Consider the following 12,930-nt stretch of genomic DNA (forward strand, 5'->3'; position numbering starts at 1 on the left):
TAGTTGTTTTAATGGTGAAAATGCAGCTAAATTATTGAGAAGGAAATCTATATCAAGAAATATTTTAAAATAATAATTTTAAACCAGAAACAAGGCCCAGCTCTATAGAGTTTTAATTGTAAAATCATGAGAGCAAGGAAAGAAATTATCAGGATGTGAGTTTTACCAGAAAAAAAGAAAAGAAAAAAGGAACAATCTGAGAGTAATTGTCAAACAAAGTTGGGGTAACAATTGCAGCTGCAATAACTGGTTTGGAAAAGGAAGCTAAGAACTAGAGTTCTGCCTCTTGGTCATATGGTTTAGACTTTCTAAGTCAATTTGAAGGCCTAGGGTATAATATCGTAATATCCTATTTGCTAGTGGTATATTAGAGGGAAAATTTATGTACATAAAGTGTTTAGAAATTCCTGGCATATAGAAAGCACCCAGTAAATCATGATAAATGCAAATATGCAAAATGACAAATACAAATTAAATATGCATAAATAGTACGAAAGGGCTCCCTGGAGGTTGTATATAGCTATACATGGATTTATAGTGCAAGGAAAGAGAGCAGGGGCACAATGAGCTCTAATGTGGTTCTGAGTAATAGGTTATTTCATATAAGTACCCCAACACTATGTTCAGGATAGAATAAAATAAGGAGAGTGAGATCTACTAGTAGATATTCTAAAAGATTCTAATCAGAGCTATCATGTCCTAAAATATATGTTTGTGTTTATATGTATGTGTCAGGATGGGCAAATGATGTGAGATGGAGCAAAACTTGGGAAGAGGCCACAGTTGTGAAAGGAGCGAGGGGTAAAGCAAGGTAACTAGTCCACAGAGCAGAGATCAGGGCAGGTAGCAAAATCTGAAGGAGCAAATCACACTGAGGGTTTGGGTGTTTTGTGACTCAAGGGACATACAGGAGCCCAAGGATTATCCATGAAGTCTTTGATGTTGACCTTAGTTTTGGGTAGCAGGTGTTGGAGGAGGACATTAAAAGGGAGTGACTGATGGTTGACATAAGAGCGAATGTCCCCAGGCAATTGGAGGTTCCTCACTTCCTTCTCTGCCCACCATCCCCACACTAGGACTCTTTTAAGGACACAGCCTAGAGAGAGCAATGTGTTGTTGAGACAATTTGGACTGCATACACGACTGAACCCAGTTAAACACTCTATACAAACTTTAAGAGCCTGTGGATGGTTCAGAGATCTACTTGTATTGCAGCTCCCAAGTCTAGCCTTGTATATAACTTCCCTTGCTTACTGAACCTGCCACCTACCAATCTGGACAGTCCTGCCTCTTTCTTTGATCTCTTTTTCCCTACATGTACAAGGGCAAGTTTCATATTTACTTCCACACCCCCCAGTGAATTCCTGAATTTATGAATCAATAATTGGAGAGACAGTCAGGATACTGAAAAAAAAAGGTATTTTGGGGAAAGGAATTTGTAGGGGAAATCTCAAGTTGACCATCAGCCTCTATGTGGGAAGGAATGGCACAGAAACACCAGTTACTTTGATGCTTTTGCTTGAGGATATACAGTATAGTGCACTGAGGCAAGGAGGAGAAAAGAATGCTGCTGTGGCAGATGGTCTTTAATGGTGGGCAGGGTGGCTGGCCACCAATGCCCAACTAGAGTCTGAAGCTCTGTTAGGAAGTTGAAAGAAGAACTGAGGTTAGAGAGGGACATGTGGCTGTCCACCCCTGTGCTATCTTTGGGGCTAGCAGACAAGGTGGGAGAGCAGGATAATAGATTGGAGACTTTAGCACGCCCTTTTGACAGCCACGAGGGCGTGGACTGCCATGGATTAAAGTCCGAAAGCGGTGACAAAGCTTGATTGTGGCCACCCAAGACAAGACTTGTGTATAACTTCCCTTGCTGATTAAATGTGTCACTTACCAATCTGGAATGGTCTGCCTCTTTCTTCAGGCTCTCTCTGACCTCTGTGTATGGGAGCCAGTTTCAGACTTTTACCTGCAAACCAATAGCAGGACAACATATTAATGCAAACTCTGGAGAATAGGAGGTTGGAATTGTGCCTGAGTTTCCATTGGGAGTGATGGTTTAAGGACTGAAATAGATTTTGATCAGGTGATTCCTTTAGTAGACTCAACTTTTAAAGCATTAGGAAGAATATGCTAATTTCTTATTTAAGTATTCAATTATTACATATTTATTGACACTCCATGATCTTTCTTTATATTGATGGCTTTTCTCTTATTCCGTTTATAAAAGGGATTGAAATAATGGAGAAGGGCCATAGAGGCCCTTACATTAATTTAGAAAACTTAATTTCCTGATAAATGAGGTTTCCTGCGGGTGAGAAGGTGGTCACAGAGGTGTAAATGTTGTCTCTACTATTCCTTCTCCACACCAATTAGTGATTCATGTGGCTTCACACTTTATAGCAAAATACACAATTTAATAATCAAAAACATTCGGCTTATATCAAAAGGTTAATTTACAAAAGAGAAAATAGAATATTTTATAGAAACAGGCACAATTTGACAGAAGGAAGCATGTTGCTTACCAGTATGTGTTATTTGAACAAGTTTCAAACAGAATAAAGATATAAGCATACTTTCAGAGGCTAATTTGTATACTTTCTTTGTTTTTCCAGGCATCCCTCCATCTTCATTTTCTTCCAAAATCCAAGTTAGGATAACTGCTCATATAGCAACCTGAAATTCAGAAGTAGCATTTGAGTCCTAGTTATGTACTAGTTAATTGTGCAGTTTGAAAGTGATTTGTTATAATTTGTTGTCAAAATGAAATGGCTGTTTTTTATTTGGTGATACTGTCATTATCAGGTCATTTTTTTTTAATTCTTTATTAGTTAAGGTATTACAAATGTGTCCTTATTCAGATCATTCTTTAAAAAATCATAGCAGAGACTCTTTTTTTCTTTCTTTCTTTTTTTAAATCTCTGATGCTTAGACAAGTGCCTTGAAACCTTAAAGAGAGCTCAGTGAATATTCATTCATTATTGAAACAATATCGTCTCAACTTAGTCAAAAATTTCCAATTTTTATTCTTCGACTGCCATTTGTGTATTTCATCGTGCTGCTTCCCTCTTGAGAGGAGACTGGAAAGAAGTGAGGAGAGTCAGAAAGGATGTGTGCCACCATTTCTCTCTGTCTGTCTAATGGTTTTGAATAAAATTTGAATCACACAGCCCTTCCCGTCCTCTTCCCCACAGGAACACAGCATTCTGTTAATAACTCCATGGAGGTGGTTGGTGCTTGTTTGCAGGTAGCCTCCGGGTTAAACAACCTCTCCTCAGTGTGGTATATTTTCATGTTGTGAGGGTTTCCTCTTTTCCTCAGATCTTAATAATCTATGCTTGCCAAACACTAGCTAGATGAACTATTTTATAGATGTTTGCCTAGTTTTAAAGTTTTTCTTAGGGCTGATAACCTTTTCAAAACTAAATATCAAAGAACATGTCATTTGTGGGAGAGGAATTTTTTACATGCTCTTATACACTCTAAAAATATAAACTTAAGCTGTGGTGTAATGATTATGCATATTATATCACTTTGTGTTTTACTATTCTGGGATATATGAATATTGCCTGAGGGTCTATATAAGATGGTTAGTATAAAAACATAAACAGAGTGAGTGGGTGATACCAAAGCACAAACCAAGAAACATTTAATAAAATGTTTTACACTTGTTATTCTACCCCGATCACTCCATTCAGGTGACAATCATAGAATGTGACTATAAGACAGGAAGATATTTTACTAGCAGCAAATTCCAGAGTAATTGTGTGGGCTGCTTAGAACTGCCACTGGGCCCTCACTTGATTAGACTGCTGATGAGGAGTCTCAAATACCTTGTTCTCTCCTGCAGGCCATTTCCTCTTAATTCCTTGTCAGTTCAGAGAAATTTGTATGATTTGTTCCACTTTTGAATATGAATAAAATTCCTTATAATCTTTATTTAAGATTCACGTTCTCAGAACTCTGCATAAGAACAAAACAAAACAGAGAGAGAGAGACTTTTTCTTCTCCTCTAACAAGATCTAGTCCTTATGAACCACTTTCTCACTGAATTCTTGACTTCTTGGTTGATATTATTATCACATATAATTTTTGAGCATTTGAAAAGTGTGAACAACATTTAAAATCTTTTATTTGTAACTTGCTTTAGATGTCTCTAGGAAACTTCTAAGGAAAACTAATAATTTTCAATATTAGTAAAAAATGTCAATATAGTGATGTTTTTAACTGAAAAAAATTCTCTTTGTTACTTTGTGAGGACTATTTTTAATTTTATTTAAGCAATAATCTATAACTCTTAGAACTTTTAGAATTTACTGATCTCATTGGAAAATAGCTAAATAATTGTGCTAAGAGGCCAATAAGGAACTAGTTAATTTTGATAATTTTGGAGTTTGAAAGTGATTTGTTATAATTTGTTGTAAAAAATGGAATGGTTGGTCTTTATTTGGCGATAGTGTCATTATCAAAGCATTGTTTCAAAGAACACACATTTGAAACCCAATTGGTTAACAGCGAGGAATGTATTTACTCTCAGATGGGAACACCATCTATACTAATAAAAGAGTAATATGCTAATTAGACCAGACCTCTTCCAGACAAAGCCACAGTGGTGGGGGCCAAGGCATCAGCGGTTAGGGGTAATCAGGCTGGCAGGGGAGCAGTTAGGGGGTGAGAAGGCCAGCAGGGGAGCAGTTAGGGAGAAATCAGGCCAGCTGGCAGAAGTGGTTACAGGCAATCAGGCAGGGAGGCAGGCGAGCAGTTAGGAGCCAGCAGTCCTGGATTGCTAGAGGGATTTACAACTGCCTGTTTAGGATCGGGCCTATAGGATCGGGCCTAAACTGGCAGTCGGACATCCCCTGAGAGGTCTTGGAGAGGGTGCAGGCCTGGCTGAGGGACCCCCCTCACCCCATGTGCATGAATTTCTTTCTTTTTTTTTTCTTAAATCTTATGTTCAGATTACATTTGTCCCTCTTCCCCCCCTCATAACTCCCCTCCTCCCAGTTTCCGCTCCACCCTCCGCCCTCACTCCCCACCCCACTGTCCTCATCCATAGGTGCACGATTTTTGTCCAGTCTCTTTTGTCCAGCATCTCCCATTCCCCTTTCCCCCCCAAGAATAGTCAGTGCATTCCCTTTCTATGTCCCTGATTCATTATAATCACCAGTTCATTCTGTACATCAGATTATTTATTCACTTGATTCTTAGATTCACTTGTTGATAGATGCATTTTTGTTGTTCACAATTTGTATCTTTACCTTTTTCTTCTTCCTCTTCTTAAAGGATACCTTTCAGCATTTCGTATAATACTGGTTTAGTGGTGATGAACTCCTTTAGCTTTTCCTTATCTGTGAAGCTCTTTATCTGACCTTCAATTCTGAATGATAGCTTTGCTGCATACAGTAATCTTGGTTGTAGGTTCTTGGCATTCAGCACTTTGAATATTTCTTGCCATTCCCTTCTGGCCTGCAAAGTTTCTGTTGAGAAATCAGCTGACAGTCGTATGGGTATTCCCTTGTAAGTAATTGAGTCTCTTTCTCTTGCTGCTTTTAAGATTCTCTCTTTGTCTTTTGCTCTTGGCATTTTAATTATGATGTGTCTTGGTGTGGTCCTCTTTGGATTCCTTTTGTTTGGGGTTCTCTGCGCTTCTTGGACCTGTAAGTCCATTTCTTTCACCAGGTGGGGGAAGTTTTCTGCCATTATTTCTTCAAATAGGTTTTCAATATCTTGCTGCCTCTCATCTTCTGGCACCCCGATAATTCTGATATTAGTGCGCTTGAAGCTGTCCCAGAGGCTCCTTACACTATCTTCGTATTTTCGGATTCTTTTTTCATTTTGCTTTTCTGGTTGGGTGTTTTTTGCTTCTTCGCATTTCAAATCTTTGGCTTGATTCTTGCGCTCCTCTGGTCTGCTATTGGGTATAATATTCTTTATTTCAGTCCGTGTATGCTTAATTTCTAGTTTCTTTATCGTAGCATCGAGGGTCTCATTAGTTTTCGTGAGGCTCTCCTCAAGTTTATTGCAAGCCCTCAAAATTGCTTTTTTTAGCTCTATATCCTCCATTTCTGTCATGTTTTTTTGTCTCCTATTTTTTTTATGCTTTCTTGGTGCACCCCCTTGTGGTCTTTGTACGCAGTCTTGTTCTAGTTAAGCCTTGATTGTTGTAGTTAATACTAGAGGGATTTGACCACCAGGCCGACTGGCTGTGAGAATCAGCTGTGGGAAAACTTCTGTCCTCTGGGGAGGTGCTAATCTAGCCTTTGCCTGAGGCTATCCGGCAAATGGCTCTGCACAGGGCTTGGGTGGGGCGGGATCAACAGGGCGGGCAGAGGGAGCAGTTATGGCTGCTCTCAGTCCCGTTCCCAGAGGCTCTGCTTCTCAGAACCCCAGCAACCGCTGCAAACCTCGGAGAGAAAGCTGCCCTCACGTTCCATCTGATGCTAGACAATCCCGCTTCTCCCATTTGAGTCTGAGTCCCTAGAGACTCGCCCGGATCTGGAGCTCAGAGTCTGAGACTCCCTCCTGATTGAAAACGACAACCACGCCCTCAGCCACCAGCCAGCTTTGTGCGCGCACCTTCGCACCTTTAAATTTTCCACACTGAGCCTCCTCTGAGCCTCAGAATGCTGTTGTCTTTCCTTCTAGTTGAAGAGTCTCTCCTCAGCCAGCCTTCCTGTGGTTCTGGGTGATGTCCATTCCGTCTTTTAGTTGTATTTTTGAAGTGGTTGTTTGCGGCAGCAGTCTCCGGTGTTTACCTATGCCGCCATCTTGGTGGTCCTTCACTATTCCATGTGTATGAATTTCATGCACCGGGCCTCTAGTACTAAACAAAACCATGTAATGCTTCCAATCCTTTTCTCCCCAGTTTGATACTTAAGAAGAGAGAATTTTCAGATCTTTATTGGGCTCAGAACACAGAATTGGTTGAAAATGCTGACTATGTCACCACTGTAGAATCTCAATCAGAAGTTAGAATATTTCATCTTAAAATTTACTTTAAAGGGCACATGATAACAAAATGAAGATAAATCTGTTAAATGCCAGAAGTATTGAAGCAATCTTTCAAATGGGTTTTGTGACCTGTCCTTGATGTCACATTATTTTGGGGTGAGATTTTAAACAAAAGGTGGGATTAGGCATATCATTATATATGCACAGATACCATTAGAAAAATTATCCCACAGGTAAGATTGATAGCAAAAAAGGAAAGTTAATAAAATAACAATTCTTCATTTGATCTTGTCTACTTTTCGCAAACTATTTCATTAGGAGTAAGATAAACACTTTTTAAGATGTTACTCCTATTTAACATTGAATTGTATTAATTACTAAAATGATTGTGAAATACAGTAACAAAAATAGAAGATATTGCTGAGTAAATGTATATGAACTTGGTTTGGTAAGCTAAGAAAAGGAATAGAACAGGATAAACAGGCCATCTAAGAAAGATGAATTTATACATTAGAGCAATTGTTTTGGTAATGACAGGATGACTGAGATTTTTTGTATTTGTTTAGCTCAAAAAATATCCATATGATATGTCAGAATATCCTTAGTTTTATCTTATACAAAAATTATAATTTCTCAATTATTATAAATGTACTAGTGGCCCCGTGCATGAAATTCATGCATATTAAAAGGGGATTAATTAGAGGAAATATTTTAATATTGCTCTTTGCCCTTTATAATAGAAGTGTCAGAGATGAAAGAAAATTAGTAAAATGTATATGAAAATCTTCCTCCTGTCAGAGTCTGAGGCACGCTGTGGGACCCAGAGTCAAGTTCCCGGCCACCTGCGGTGCCTCAAAACCATGCAAGACCCAGACCCAGCTGGCCCCATCCCCATTGGGCGAGATCCAGCCCCACCCAGCCCCACCCTTGTCAAGCCCTGCCAGGCAGGAGGCGCAGCCTCAGGTTCCCCAGTGCACCCTTAGGTCCCCTGACCCGGTGCCAGGGTGGTGGGTGCTGCTTGAGGTTCCCTGTTAAGCCCTGCCGGGCACGGGATGCAGCCTGAGATCCCCCATCAAGCCCCACCGGGAGGGGGGTGCAGCCTCAGGTCCCCTGGCCCAGTGCTGGGAGAGGGACACAGCCTCAGGTCCCCCATCAAGCCCCGCTGGGTAGGAGGGGCGCAGCCTCAGGGCCCCTGTTAAGCCCCACCAGGAGCAGGCGCAGCCTCAGGTCCCTGCTGATTGCTCGTTAAGACTCGTTATGGGAACTCGGCCTCTTCTGTGTGTACAGCCATCTTGTGTTACGGAAACCCACATCCGCTGTGGGCACAGCCATCTTGTGTTATGGAAACCCCACCTCCATTGTGGGCACCGCCATCTTTGTGATGGCATGATGGTCAATCTTCATATTCCCTCTTTATTAGATAGGATATCCTAATTTTATGTTTCAAATAAATACATTTTAAACCTATGGAGTTAAAACTATCTGCTTATACTTTATTATCTTAATTAGCATTGATAAAACTGGCTATTTTTATAATCATTTCTTAACTCATTTTTATTCATTTTAGAAAAATAGTTATATTGAGATAATATAGGAAATGGCTATTTACTCTACAGTAAAGTTTATAGGGTGTCCTTTACATACATATACCTTCTTATTCCAAAACAACCTTGTGGACTTGAGCATGGTAATGCAAAAAAGAAAACTGAATGGCATAATATGAAAATAATATGAAAAAGGTCTAAATATAGAAATGAGATCTTCTGGCTTTGTAGGTCATGGGTATTATAGCAATACTAGAGGCCCGGTGAACGAACTTGTGCATGGGTGGGGTCCCTTGGGTGGCCTGCAGGGATTGGGCTGAAATTCACTATCCAATGCTGCCTGCAGCTCCTACCTGCTGCTCTCGCTCATCCCGGCCCCATTGTGCCTGCCGTGGGCTCACGCCCAATCAGTCCTGATCAGGAGAGGCTCGTGCTGCTCCAGCAGTGCTCACCGGCCATGAGCCCTGTGTCTGGCACCCTCCCAAGGGGTGTGGCCTGGGGGATAGGGCTGAAACCAGCTCTCTGACATCCCCCCAAGGGGTCCCGAATTGTGAGAGGGTGCAGGCCAGGCTGAGGGATGCCACTGGTACATGATGGGGCCAGGAAGGGGCCCTGGGAGGGCTTCAGGGCATGTCCGGCCTTTCTCACTCAGTCCTGATAGGCCGGATCCCAGCAGCAAGCTAACCTACCGGTCAGAGCATCTGCCCTCTGGTGGTCAGTACACGTCATAGCGACTGGTCAACCAGCCAACTGTCTGCCCCCTGGTAGTCAGTGCATGTCATAGCAAGCAGTTGAGCAGCCTTATCATATCATTAACATATTACGCTTTGATTGGTTGTTCAATTGTTCTGCTATTCGGTCTATTTGCATATTACCCTTTTATTATATAGGATAGTTTAAAGGAATCCTGACCCTGACAATGACAATGACCCTGATTGTCAATAGATCATAGTTCATTTACAGTTTTGCCACAAATTAACTGTAAGCCCTTAAATAGGCTAATTACCCTCTTTAGAGAGTAGATTCCTCACTTGTAAAATAGTCAGATTAGTTTAAACACTAGTTCTTATTTCTACTATCTCTAAAATCATTCATTGTGGCTGGGACTCTTCCATCCTTATGCACATCTATTGGGTGTGAGGGCATCCAATATAGTGGCACATTTTCCTACTTAAGTTTGAAAGCAACTCAACTAAGTAGGATAAATGAAGAGCAAAATATCATGTTTATTATCCATGAAACTTATATTGGAAATTGTGGTTTATATTTGTGGGAAAATAGACCCAAGTCCACACCCCAAATAAGATAAATATACACACCAGTAACCACCTTAAGTAGAACCATTTCACATTTTCAGAAGCAGAATCTGTTCCTATACTATTTGTGTCATGGAAGATCACTACAAAAACTGTCTTTTCAAGGGACACTTTATAATTAAAAAAAGAAAAGTAGGAAAGCCCTAGATACTTAGAAATTCAGCAATGGATAAGTCCCTCTACCTCTTATGGTGAGAAGTCACATGTAAGAGAAAAGCCAGGAATCCTATGTCAGTTTATGTTCCTCCTTTTGAAATATCAAGAGTGAAGATGTATTTTCTTCTTAATATTTTGTTTATGTTGGAGCTAAATTATACATTTAACTAAAATCTAAACAATCCTATACTCAGAAACCCAGAAGAAAGAATAAAAACTAGAGTGTTTTTGTTTTGTTTTGTTTTGTTTTTTAAATCTGGCCCTAGCTGGTTTGACTCAGTGGATAGAGTGTCGGCCTGCGGACTGAAGGATCCCAGGTTCAATATCAGTCAAGGGCACAGGCAAGGGTTGGGGGCTGGATCCCCAGTGGGGGGGGGCATGCAAGAGGCAGCCAATCAATGATTCTCTTTCATCATTGATGTTTCTGTATCCCTCTCCCTCTGTCCCTCTCCCTTCCTCTCTGAAATCCATAAAAATATTTTTTTAAAATATCTGTCTGCTCTTGCTTATCCAATTTACTTCTTTTTAAAATTATTTTTTAAAAATTTTCAATTACAGTTGACATACAATATTATATTAGTTTCAGGTGTACAATCCAGTGACTAGACATTATATAACTTACTAAGTGATCATCCCAGAAAATCTTATACCTATTTGACACCATACATACTAGTAGTTATTAGAATATTATGGACCATATTCCCTATGCTGTACTTTACATCCCTGTGACTATTCTGTAACTACAATTTGCACTCTTAAATCCATCCACCTTTTTCACCCATCCTCCCCAACCGCACTCACATTTGGCAGCAGTCAAAATGTTCTTTGTATCTATGAGCTTGTCTCTGTTCTGCTTGTTTGTTTATTTTTATTTTAAATTCAATTGTTGATAGATATATGTATTGCCATTCTATTGTTCATAATTTTTATTTTTTTTTCTTCTTCTTAGAGACTCTTTAATATTTCATGTAATGCTGGTTTGGTTGTGATGAAATCCTTTAGCTTTTTCTTGTCTGTGAAGCCCTTTATCTGTCTTTTGATTCTAAATGATAGCTTTGCCAGATAGAGTAATCTTGGTTGTAGGTCCTTGCTTTTCATCACTTTGAATATTTCTTGCCACTCCCTTCTGTCCTGCATAGTTTCTGTTGAGAAATCAGCTAACAGTCTTATGGGAACTCACTTGTAGGAAACCAGCTGCTTTTCTCTTGCTGCTTTTAAGGTTCTCTCTTTGTCTTTAACCTTTGGCATTTTAACTGTGATGTGTCTTGGTGTGGGCCTCTTTGGTTTCATCTTGTTTGAGATTCTCTGCACTTCCTGGACTTACATGTCTATTTTCTTCAGCAGGTAAGGGAAGTTTTACGTCATTATTTTTTTCAAATAGGTTTTCAATTTCTTACTCTCTCTCTTCTTTTTTGCAGCATCCCCATGATGTGAAATTTGGTATGCTTGAAGTTGTCCCAGAGGATCCTTACACTATCATGATATTTTTGGAAATTTCTTTTCTTCTGATTAGGTGTTTTTTGTTTGTTTGTTTTAATTTTGTTTGCTTCCTGATATTTTAAATTACTGATTAGATTCTCAGTTTCATCTATTCTACTGTTGATTCCCTGTAAGTTATTCTTTATTTCAGTTACTTTAGCCTTCATATCTCAACAGTTCTATTTATGGTTTCTATGTCCTTTTCTATGCTGTTGAAATTCTCACTAATTTCTTCTAGCATTCTTATAACCATTGTTTTTAACTCTGTATCTTGTAGTTTGCTTGCCTACATTTCATTTAGTTTGTTTTGTTTTGTTTTGTTTGCCTGGAGATTTCTCCTATTCCTTCATTTGGGACCCACCTATTTGTCTCCAAATTTTGGCTGCTTTCTTATGCTTATCTATAATAATAAAAGCATAATATGCAAATCAACAGAACGACCATCCGGACGTCCTTCCTGATGAAGCCAGGGCTGCAGCCGCAGGATCGAGGCAGCTGCTGCGGCTGCGAAGGCCTACTGATGCATGAATTTTGTGCATCAGGCCTTTAGTTTATATATATTAGGTAGAGCTGCCTTATGTGGTTGGTAGAGTGGCCTTATGTGGTAGGACAGAGTGGCACAGCCTCCCCAGTCACCCAAGCTGGGCACTCCAAGTATGCCCCTGTGTGAGCTGTGTGTACTGTTCCATTGCAGTTGATTGCTGTGGTGTCATTGAGAGGGACTGACCCCCAAGACAATTGGCTGCCAGGACAGGCCACAACTTCAGCAGAGAAGCAGCTGTGCAGGAGTCAACCCTATGGCGTATGACTTGCTCTAATGAGGCCCTGATACCCACCGAGTTTGCCCCTTAAGTGTGTTGCTCATGGAGGTGGTAGAGTTGTAATCTGGTGTTGACTGATGCTGTCCAACAGGTACAATGGCTCTGAGGCCTCTCAGGAGGTGCAAAGTAAGCCACTGCCTGTGCCCTGCCTGGGGCCAACAAACACAAGCCACAGAGTGATCTGCAGATAACTGTTATTTTTGTTGGGTTTAGAGGTGCCCAGGAGAGCCCAACCTATGAACCAAGTCGGGCTGCTGCTAGTGCCAGACTGGGGCCACTTAGCAAGAGGTAGTTGGTACCCAGAAGCCAGATGATGCTTGTTTTCTTATGGTTTTACTTTTCTCTATAACCATTTCAATTAGGTGCTACAATATTCAAGGACCTTTATCTTTTTTTTAATCTTTATTGTTGAAAGTATTATATGTCCCCTTTTTCTCCCCCATTGACCCCTTCTAGCCTGCCCTCACCCCAGGCCTTCATCACCCTATTGTCTGTGTCCATGGGTTATGCATATATGCATACAAGTACTTTGGTTAATTTCTTCCCACCCACTCACAGTCTGTTCCATGCTTCTATGTTTCTGGACCTATTTTGTTCACCAGTTTATTTTGTTCATTAGGTTCTACATGTGAGTGAGATCATATGATACTACTTATCTTTTTCTGA

Source organism: Myotis lucifugus, unplaced genomic scaffold (assembly GCF_000147115.1).
Source record: "Myotis lucifugus unplaced genomic scaffold, Myoluc2.0 scaffold_439, whole genome shotgun sequence".
In the NCBI taxonomy this organism is placed as follows: domain Eukaryota; kingdom Metazoa; phylum Chordata; class Mammalia; order Chiroptera; family Vespertilionidae; genus Myotis; species Myotis lucifugus.